Source organism: Humulus lupulus, chromosome 5, assembly GCF_963169125.1.
Source record: "Humulus lupulus chromosome 5, drHumLupu1.1, whole genome shotgun sequence".
NCBI classification, from domain to species: Eukaryota; Viridiplantae; Streptophyta; class Magnoliopsida; order Rosales; family Cannabaceae; genus Humulus; species Humulus lupulus.
The window spans coordinates 236,545,186-236,557,010 of NC_084797.1; the positions used below are offsets into that span (position 1 = coordinate 236,545,186).

Sequence of the window (11,825 nt, forward strand, 5' to 3'; positions counted from 1 at the left end):
CATGAACTCGGTCGCGACTTGACCCCATGAACCCAACTCCCTAGCCTATTTCTCAATTCAAAACCAGCCAAAACCTCACCAAACCAATCCCAAAATCAAAATCAAGCATCAACACAGCATATCCACCAGTTTGTCAACAAAACCCAAGCTTTATAACACTTAAAACCACACCAAATAACCACTTCTAAAATCAAGATTCTCAAACCTTCAAGCAATATAAAAATAGAGTAAAACCAGTGATAACTATACAAAATAGAGTTATTTTACCACATTTTTTATGCTAATTGTTGCTTAGTTATTGAGTTTTTAATTGATTTATTAAGTTTTTAAGTAATTTTGAATTTATTAGGTTTATTTTGATTTTATAGAGTATTTTTATAGTTATATTATTGTAAAATGTTATAGTTTAATTATTTAAAATTAATATTATTAAGTTAGGAGTAAAAATATGCAATTTTGAGCTTAAATGTTTAACTAAATTAAGTTTTAATTAATATTTTTATGGAAATTTTGTTGTATATTTTATTATTGAAAATATTTAGTTTTAATTTAATTTATATTTATTTTTGTAGAGAAATTGTTGCATTTTTTGCTCTTGAAAAAGCAAGAAAAATGAAGGAAAATTGGCATTTTTGAGAGAAAAGAAAGGAAAAATGGTATTGTGGAAATACCAAAAGCAGCCATCAGGCCCAACGCCACCTAGCCCAGCCGCATCCCTACCTTCACCATGGGCCCGTTTGCCGCAACTCCCCCTTTGCTCAGGCAACCTCTTGGCCCAAGCCAGAAGCTCTCCCAGCTGCCTCCTGAAGTAGTTCCCAGCACCTTCGCCCTACACCCATCAGCACCAGCTCCCCAACGCCAGAAACACCTGCTCCACTCCTTCAGCCTTCCTCAACCACATGGCCCAGCTGCCCTCCTGAAGCACCTCTGCCTTCAGCCCCCTAGCTTCTCCTTCAGCCAGCCCTTACATGTCTGGGCCCATCTGTCACAGCCACCAAACCCATGCATGCCCAATTTTCTTGAGCCCAACAATGTCTCTTTGTCCTTGTGTCTAAAAATGCCATTTTTTTTACCAAAACTTTTTTATCGCCAAAAATGTAACACGCAAGTATACGTGGTCTAATCAAGTAATATATGATAAGTCAAGTGTCGATCCCACGAAGACTGATATTAATTACTAATAACTAACCTTTAGTTCTAATTGATTGAATAATACTTTCAGATTAACAATTAAAATAATTACTACTAAAAATTAAGAAAACTACTAAGCACTTAAAGAAATGCAAAGATGAAATTTGATTTAATTCGAATAGATGCAAAAGTTAGGGCTTTAGTTTCATCAACCATCCACTTATGATTTCTAACCAATTCTCAAGATTTCTTAAGTCTATTGTGGTAGCAGATTACAATTATAAATTATAGTCTTGTTAGGATCTATAATTCTCTACAATATACTATTTCCTACGTCTCTGTGGTAAATCAATATATTGCAGGCTTTAAACGCATAATCCCTTAAACTACACAATTCATAAAAATACTTTCGTCTAATATGAAATTGTGATTATTTATCTATAGCATAATTATCCTTCTCTTTTCAAAATTTAGGTTAAAATCATATAAACATGTAAATGATGATCAAACATTCACAAGCATTAAGCATATGATAAATAATCCACAGGAGATGAAAGAAGTTCAGGAAAATTTCATTAAGATATCAAAAGTTTCAAGAAGAATCCACTAAAACCCTAATAACAAGATTAGTTCAAAGCAGACATAATGACATCAATCAAATTAAATATAAACATGAAATTCAGTAGAGAAATTACAGAAAAGAATAAGAAATCAAACTCTAGGTCTTCAATGTTTTCCTCTATCCCTAATGACTTCTCCCCTCTTCTGATTATCAATAGAATCGAATAATTAACTCTAAAAACGTATTTAAACAAAAACCCTAAAAAATCTAACAAATTCGACACTTTTTGAAAAATCACTATCAGCCACACGCGCCGCGGCCCTAGCATTCGGGCGCCGCGGCTCGAATCTATGCCCAGTGCGCCCCTCTCTGACTTCAACAAGCGCCGCGGCGCGTCCCTTAGGCGCCGCGGCCCTTCAAAAATTCCATAATTTGCCTTCTCTGTTTCTCCCTTGCGCCGCAGCTCTCCATTCAAGCGCCGCGGCCCCTCTAATTCTTCCAATATCTTGATTCCAAACTCCAAATCTACCAATTATCTCCACAAATGAGTCTTCAACTTTCTTCTCGTCAACTTTTAGCACAAATTTCCCAATTTCAGCTGTTTTTTCAGTCATTTCCCAAACCTCACGATTTCTTCTCCTATTTCCTGCAAACATACCAAAACAAGCATAATACCGCAACACACTCCACCAAAATGACTCAAACTTACCCTAAACACATGTTAAAACTATGCTAAAAACGGACTCATCAAATTCCCCCAAACTTGACTTTTACTCGTCCTTGAGTAAACCAGACAAATAACTCAACAATAACAAAAACACACACACACAGTTTTGAATCAAGCCAATAACAATACTAAGCCTCAAGCTATGACAAATAACTCACTTATTTAATCTTCAAGAAACTCAACTTGTAATCCAGAATTTCAGTTGAAACATTCATTCCATTCAATTAAACACAAAAAAATAGCTCTCAAAAATCATGATTAACAAATAATATGTAATTAAATTCATTTATGCTCACTAAGTTTCCATTCCAATCCACAACCAAATAATATCCCATAAGCTTGCTATACTTGCTAATCTCCACTAATGTAGACAAAACATGCTCAGAAATCAATAGGTCTTTTCAAGCTTATAACTTAATGGCTTAGGCAAAGGTGGATGAGAAAGTCATTTAAGCTCAACATATACCATGAACACTAACCAACCAACTCTACATTGAATACAAATCACAAGTCCAATCCCACTGTTCCCAATATCTTATCATTTTGAGAGAAATTGCATAAACAAATTTTCTTTTTCTTCTCTTTTTTTTTTATTTAACATTACACTCCCCCAAACTTATTCATTGATAATACAATTTGGAGTGTGATGTTATCCCATCATTGATATATATATATATGTTTTTTTTTCTTTTTTTTTTCTTCTCTCAAAATGTAGTTTCTCCATTATTGACACAACTTGTCATACATAACCCCCCCTATTACAAATCAATCCCAATTATCATTCATATGTTCATGGTACACACAAGGGAAGGACAAAATAATAATTAGGTTTTCAATTTATTAACTCAAAGCAAATGTCAATCAATAAAAGGTCAATTTAGGCTCAACAATGGGTAACTAAGGATTAACATATCAAGGTTGGCTTGAAAGGCTCAAACGGTCCAAAAAAATTTGCCTAAATCATTTTTCTAAGCATGCATGACCTAAGATTTCGCCTCAAAAAGCAAGCAAACAAGTTCTAGGATAAACCAATCCAATCTTCCCTTCCTATTTCAAACTTAGCAAGCATAAAGTTTATTCCATCACATAAAATTTATCAAAATCATGATTAAGCTCTCAATTATTTAAGTGTTTAATAAAAATAGAACAAAATATTCAACCAAGCACACGGATTTTTTTTAGCTTTATTCCCATTCAATTTACACAGTTCATCATTCAATCATAGTATCATTGGCTAATCATTGGTAACTTGATTCAACTCACACCCTAAACAGAACACGACTAACACAACTAAAACCAAAACCACACAAAACAGAAACCAAAACAACACAAACACGACTCAAGCAACAATAAATCTCTTCCCCCAAACTTAACCTAAACATTGTCCCCAATGTTTGATAACAAAATAAAACAAAAGTAAAGGAAAAGAGACTTACCAAAGACATTTAAAATGGTGGAGGCGGTGGCGGTGGTTGATACGGATGAAACTGAGATGGTAAAGGAAATGGAGCCACATCCTCATCGTTCCGAAGAGACCACCGATTTACCAAGGCATTTAGCTGGTCCACGTGAGCAATTTGATACTCACTTTGCTGCGCCATGTATTGCTGCATATGCTGCTGCTGCGCAATCTGATAATTGTTCTGCTGAACCAAATACTGGAATTGATTATGCATCAGCTGCATATAGGGATCAAAATTACCAGCCGCAGGTTGAATAGACGGCTGTACAACCGGTACATCTGGCGCATGCTCCTCCGGAAACGTACCCTCCATATCCCCTTCATTATCCTCTTCGTCAACTTCATCTACTCGGGGTCTTTTATCAACGGCACGTTGCCGAGGTGGTGGTGCTTCTAAGGAAGGTAATTCATACCCCATCACCCTGTTCTTAGAAATTGCTGACATGGGTTTTCGAACAACATCACTTCCAAACATAACCACTCCATAAGTTCGGCATAAATCGGTGATTAAGGAACCATGACCTAATCCTCCCGTAGTGGTCAACATACTGATATCCTTCATACTCTTCCTAACCACTCGGCCTACATCAATTGTCATGCCAGTCATAATGGCATAAACCAACAACAACCGCTCCTTGTTGATATCCGGCATATGAGTTTTCGGAATTAGCCTTGCACTCACAAAGTGCACCCAAGCCCACGCCACATGATTCAATTGATAGCGCCACAGATATATCGGCACACCACCAACAACAGTAAACCGAGCTCCTGGTATACTTAAAGTTTCCACCACCTGGACCCAATTAATATTATCCCCATGAGCCCATTGGTGATATTCATTGTCCTCCCGTTCATACGTTGGCATATCATATAATCCAGCAATAGTGTCTATACCAACCGGAACTTGAGCACCTCGAACAAATACGTCTACATTCTTCATCTCCAAATAGTTTGCATAAAATTCTAACACCACTGACAAGTTGGCATGGATAACATCCTCTGAAGCAAACATAGCCCAACCCCTTCTTTGAATTTCCCCCCTAATTTCTTCATAAGTTGAGAGTTCACATGGTGATTCCGTATACTCAAAACCCCGCTCACTGATGACTTTCCTCTTACGAATACTTGTATAACGCGCAAAAGCAGCCTTACTTACGAATTTGGTAACATCATAATCTGGGGGTGGTTCGGGTTCTTTAGAAGTGGATGGCCTAGAAGAAGATGGTCTATTGATGTTCCTAGAAGAGGATGCCCTAGAAGGATTTCTCTTAGGTCCCGTAGTATGCTACAAAAAATTGGACAGCACTTCCCCTGTTTTTTTCAATGTTTCCTCAATTCCAAATAACTTCTCAAACAGAGCAAATCAATTCACTTCAATACTACACTATCCCCGCTATATTCTTCAATCAAAAACCCTTTCTTTGCCTTCTATATAAAGAAATTACCAACAAAAATCTGAATATTTGGAAAAATACTTACTTGACAATGATAATCTCCTCATGAACTCTCCAAATGCACCAAGTAAACATAAACTCACCACTCCAACTGATAAAAATTTAAAATTTAGGGATTGAAGATTTTTTGGGGGTTAGGGATTTCGAACTCGGATTAGGAAATGAGAAGGAGAAAGAAATATGTGGCTGAATTTATATGTGGATTCAAGAGATAATAAGGAGAATGGGGGAAGAAGGAATTTAGAGAGAAAACTGAGAGAAATGGGTGGTGAATTTTTTTCAAAATGGGGAGAATGGCAAAAATGGAAGAGGGAAACCCCCTTTAAGGTTTGGACCCGCATACGCGCCGCGGCGCGCTCCTCCAAGCGCTGCGGCGCGCCTCAAAATCTGGATTCTGGAAATCTCCCAAGCGTCGCGGCCCTTCCCTTAGGCGTCGCAGCGCTTTCCTCCAAACCGAGCCTCCTTCTCTGACTTCGTCAAGGGCCGCGACTTCTGTTGCAAGCACCGTAGCCCTCTCTCCAGAAGGCCAAATCTTCATTCTTTTTTTATTTTTTTTATTTTATTTTTTTAGAGTTTTCACGATTTCCACGGTTCTATTACATTCAAAAATACTAAAACTAAAAAAATAATAAGTCCAACCACAACTAAAAAAAATAAAAACTAAAAATTGTTCATACTTTTTACAAACAAACTGAACTAAAAATTAAAAATAAACATAGGAATGCCTCCTAAGAGCGCTGTCGTTAACGTCATTTAGCCGGACGCTGCTTTAGTCTTCAAATCAAATTAATTCCAATTCAACCACGGACCTACATGTCTCCACCGGACCCTCCAAGTAATGCTTCAATCTCTGTCCGTTCACCTTAAAATCTCCTGTCTTTTCACTATGAACTTGCACTGCACCATAAGGAAGTGAGAAGACTACCGTGTACGGTCTAGACCATCGCGACTTCAATTTACCAGGAAAAAGTTTAAGCCTAGAATTAAAGAGCAAAACTTTATCCCCTGGTTGAAAATCCTTCCTTAATATTCTCTTATCATGAAAAGCCTTTGATTTCTCCTTGTATATCTTCGCATTCTCATATGTTTCATTTCGGAATTCCTCTAGTTCATTTAACTCCATAAGCCTATTCTGCCCCGCCATGAAGAGATCAACATTCAACTTTTTCACAGCCCAATAAGCTCTATGCTCCAATTCCACTGGTAGATGACAAGCCTTACCAAACACCAATCGATATGGTGACATACCAATCGGAGTTTTAAATGCCGTGCGATAAGCCCAAAGTGAATCATCGAGCTTCTTCGCCCAATCCTTCCTCGAAGTATTTACTGTCTTTTCCAAAATACCTTTTATTTCTCTATTCGATACTTCAGCCTGGCCATTTGCAATTGGGTGATAAAATAACGCCTTTCGATGATGAACACCATAGTGAGCACAAAGAGCCGTGAACCACTTATTGCAAAAATGACTTCCCTGATCACTAATAATAGCTCTTGGAGTACCAAATCGAGTGAAGATATTTTTATGAAGGAATTTAATAACTTCCTTCCCATCACAAGTAGGAGTTGCCGCGGCTTCTACCCATTTAGAAACATAATCCACCGCAAGCAAAATATACTAGTTATTATACGATGATGGGAAGGGTCCCATAAAGTCTATCCCTCATACGTCAAATAGCTCAACTTCCAAAATACCGGTCATCGACATTTGATCTCTTCTTGATATGTTCCCAGTCCGTTGACAACGGTCACAACTTTTGACAAAATCATTAGCATCCTTAAATAATGTAGGCCAGTAAAACCCACTTTGCAAAACCTTCGCAGCTGTTCTTGTTCCGCCAAAATGACCACCACAATGCAGACTATGACAGTGAGTTAAGATTGACAACATCTCCTCCTCAGGCACACATCTTCGAATAACTTGATCTGGGCAATGCTTATACAAAATGGGCTCCTCCCAATAATAATGCTTCACCTCCGAATAAAATTTCTTTAATTGTTGCCTTGTCATTTCAGGAGGTATAACCTTAGCAGCCAAATAATCAACATAATTAGCAAACCATGGAACCTCCTTGCAATCATGCACTTCGAACAACTGCTCATCCGGAAAAGCATCATTAATCTGAACTTCATTATTAAGAGAATTTTCCCCAACCTCTAAACGAGACAAATGATCAGCCACCAAGTTCTCAGTACCTTTCTTATCCTTAATTTCCACATCAAATTCTTGTAATAGCAAAATCCACCGAATAAGACGAGGCTTGGAGTCTTTCTTAGTCATAAGATACTTTATTGCCGAATGATCCGTATAAACTACCACCTTATTTCCGATCAGATATGGACGGAACTTATCAAAGGCATAAACTATGGCTAGAAGTTCTTTTTCTGTTGTTGCATAATTTAGTTGAGCGTCATTCAAAGTTCGACTAACATAGTATAGTTCGAAATACCTTGTCCAGTCGCTGCCCAAGAACCGCTCCAACCGCATAATCACTAGCATCGCACATAAGCTCAAATGGAAGGTCCCAATTAGGTGTACATACTATCGGCGCTGAAATGAGCTTCTCCTTGAGAGTCTTGAAAGCAATCAAACAATCATCATTAAAATCAAAAGGAACCCCATTCATCAACAAGGTAGACAACGGCTTTGAGATCTTAGAGAAGTCTTTGATAAATCTCCGATAAAACCCCGCATGGCCCAAGAAACTCCTCACTCCCTAAACTGAAATTGGCGGTGGCAAATTCTCTATAGTAGAAATCTTGGCCCGATCCACTTCAATTCCTTTCTTAGAAATTTTGTGCCCCAATACAATTCCTTCATTAACCATAAAGTGGCACTTTTTCCAATTAAGCACCAAATGTGACTCCTCACACCTTCTCAACACCATCTCCAAATTCGTCAAACACGTGTCAAAAGAGGACCCATATACCGAAAAATCATCCATAAAAATTTCAATCCCTTTTCGACCATGTCAGAGAATATTGCCATCATACACCATTGAAACGTGGCTGGTGCATTACACAACCCGAATGGCATCCTTCGAAAAGCAAAAGTCCCATAAGGACATGTAAAAGTTGTCTTTTCTTGATCCTCCGGTGCAATTACGATCTGGTGATAGCCCGAGTACCCATCTAGAAAACAATAGTAATTATGCCCCGCCAATCTATCCAACATTTGATCAATGAAAGGCAAAGGAAAATGTTCCTTCCTTGTTGCGTTATTCAACTTCCGATAATCAATACATATCCTCCAACCTGTCACCGTCCTAGTTGGAATCAGTTCATTGCTTTCATTCTTTACCACCGTCATACCCCCTTTTTTCGGTACCACTTGCACTGGACTTACCCAAGCACTATCAGAAATAGGGTAAATCACTCCAGCATCCAACCACTTCAAAATCTCTTTCCTCACCACTTCTTTCATTGTTGGATTAAGCCTTCTCTGAGCATCAATAGTCGGTTTCGCCTCATCTTCCATAAGAATTCTATGCATGACTGTCGATGGACTAATTCCTCTTATATCAGCCAAAGTCCACCCTATAGCAGTTTTATGAGCTCGTAACACCCTCAACAATTTCTCCTCCTCAACCTCCGAAAGAAATGATGAGACTATAACTGGAAGAGTCTCTTTTTCCCCAAGATAAGCATAACAAAGGTGGTCTTGTAAAACCTTCAATTCTAAAACAGGTGGCTTCTGAATCAATGGTAATGGTCTGCTGGTCCTGCACCCAACTCTTCAAATTTCTTATGTTTCCACGGCTCAGCTGATTTTATCCATTTTAAATAACTCATCACCTCTTCATTCTCCTCACCATCTAAATCATCAGTTGTGAAACTCAACTCAAGAGGATCCTCTCTCAATTTTTTTCTTTTTACTACTTCTTCGACCACATCAACAGAGAAACAACTATCACTTGCTTTAGGATAAGTCATAGCCTTGAACACATTAAATACTACTTCCTCCCCTTGAACTCTCAGCTTCAACTCTCCCTTTTGCACATCAATCAATGCTTGCCCAGTTGCTAAAAATGGTCTCCCCAAAATAATTGGAACATTCTCATCCTCCTCCATATCAAGAACTATAAAATCAGCCTGAAAAATAAACTTATCCACCTTTACCAACACATCTTCAATAATACCACGGGGATGCTTCACAGATCTATCAGCCAGTTGTAATGTTACTGTAGTTAGCCTAGCCTCCCCCAAACCAAGTCTCCGGAATACAGACAAAGGCATTAAATTAATACTCGCCCCCAAATCACAAAGTGTATGCTTACATTCAAACTCCCCAATAGTGCATGGAATGGTAAAACTCCCAGGATCTCTTAACTTTTGAGGAAGCTTTCTTTGCAGAATCGCACTACATTCTTCTGTTAATGCCACTGTTTCGTAATCACCCATCTTTCTCTTATTCGAGAGAATCTCCTTCATAAACTTTACATAACTAGGCATCTGCTCTAATGCCTCCGCAAATGGTATATTGATATGTAGCTTCTTGAACACCTCTAAAAACTTTGCAAACTGCTTATCCAAATTTTGCTTGCAAAGTCTTTGTGGATATGGAACTTTCACATGATGCTCAATAGTTACAGGTGGTGTCTCCTCCTCTTCCTTAAGGTCTTCAGTAACCTTTTTATCATCCAACTTTTTCTCTTCTTCTTTAGACTGACTCTTCTTTGGCCCTTCATATCTCGTTCCACTCCTCAAAGTAATAGCTTGGCACTGTTCTTTAGGATTAACTTCTGTAGTGCTAGGAAAATTTCCTTGAGCTCTATTAGTCATTTAAGTAGCCAATTGCCCTATTTGAGTCTCCAAACTTCTTATGGATGCCCTAGTTTCAGTCATGAATTGATTAAGCACATCAGGTTGGGTTTCGGCTGGTTTCATTGGCATTTGAGGGGGTGGTCTATTTTGTGGTTGATAATAGCCTGGTGGAGGATTTTGGTGTGCATATTGTTGTGGATAAGGTGGCCTATTTTGGGTAGGTTGATATGGTGGCTGAGGTTGAGGATAAGGTTGGAGGGTGTTTTGGTTGTTAGACCAGGAAAAATTGGGATGGTTCTTCCAAGCTGGGTTGTAAGTCATGGAATTAGGATTATTAGGTTGTCTTTGGTAATTTCCTATGGCTTGGACTTCTTCCATGGGCATATTATTCATGTCTATAGCAGGGCATTGGTTTGATTGATGGGATGTACCACACACTTCACATAAGTTTTGAACTTGCATAGCTTGAGAGAAGAGTGTAGTCTTTTGTAATTGCTTCGTCAAGGCTACTACTTGAGCTGTAAGCATGGTTATGGCATCCACTTCCATCATTCCAGCCACCTTCTTTGGCTGCCCCCTTTCATTTGGCCATTGATAATTGTTCATCGCCATCTCCTCTAATAGCTCATATGCCTCATTAGCACTTTTACTCATAAAGGCACCTCCCGCTGCATCATCTATAATTGTTCTTGTCGTCCCATTCAACCCATTATAAAATTATGCACTAACATCCACTTTTCTATTCCATGGTGCGGACACTTCCTTAGCAACTCCTTAAAGCGCTCCCAAGAATCATACAGTGACTCTCCATCTAACTGATAAAAATTATTAATCTCACACCTTAACTTTGCAGCCTTTGCTGGAGGAAAGAACTTGGCAAGGAATTTCTGAGCTAACTCCTCCCATGTAGTGATCGAATTTGCTTGTAAGGAAATCAACCAACTTTTCACCCTATCCCTCAATGCAAATGGGAATAGCCTCAGTCTTATAGCATCATCACTCACCCCATTCATCCTGAACGTTGCACATAACTCCAGGAAATTAGCTATGTGTAAATTAGGATCCTCCGTCGGCATACCTCCAAACTGAACAGTTGTTTGAACCATCTGAAGGATTGCTGGCTTAATCTCAAAATTGTTGGCAGCAATAGTTGGAGGTCTAATGCATGAATGCACTCCTGTAATAGTAGGAAGTGCATAATCTCTCAGTGTTCGTGCTCCTTGCTCCCTTGGAACCTCAGCAGCCCCTTGACCATTATTAGCACCATTTCCCAAATTGTCAGCCATGGTGAATTCCAATTTCCTTTTTATTTTCCGGTTCTGTCTGCACGTTCTTTCAATTTCCCGGTCTATTGGTATAATCTGTTTTTGTCTATTGCTTCGCATATACCAACTAGTCCTGAAACACAAGAGAACCTTGATCCAGATTAAATGTAAGAAGAAATCAATTTAGAACAAAAATTAACTTATTGATATTAATACAAACAGTCCCCGGCAACGGCGCCAAAAACTTGATCGCCAAAAATGTAACACGCAAGTATACGTGGTCTAATCAAGTAATATATGATAAGTCAAGTGTCGATCCCACGAAGACTGATATTAATTACCAATAACTAACCTTTAGTTCTAATTGATTGAATAATACTTTCAGATTAACAATTAAAATAATTACTACTAAAAATTAAGAAAACTACTAAGCACTTAAAGAAATGCAAAGATGAAATTT

At 38.3% G+C, this 11,825-nt stretch overlaps 1 non-coding gene across 1 annotated transcript; it reads left to right on the forward strand.

Annotated features, from left to right (window-relative positions):
* Positions 1 to 10,841: 10,841 nt before the first annotated feature.
* LOC133780703 (small nucleolar RNA R71) lies at positions 10,842 to 10,948 on the forward strand. Its single transcript, XR_009869523.1, has one exon. It is a non-coding gene; the product is annotated as a small nucleolar RNA R71 (small nucleolar RNA).
* Positions 10,949 to 11,825: the final 877 nt, after the last annotated feature.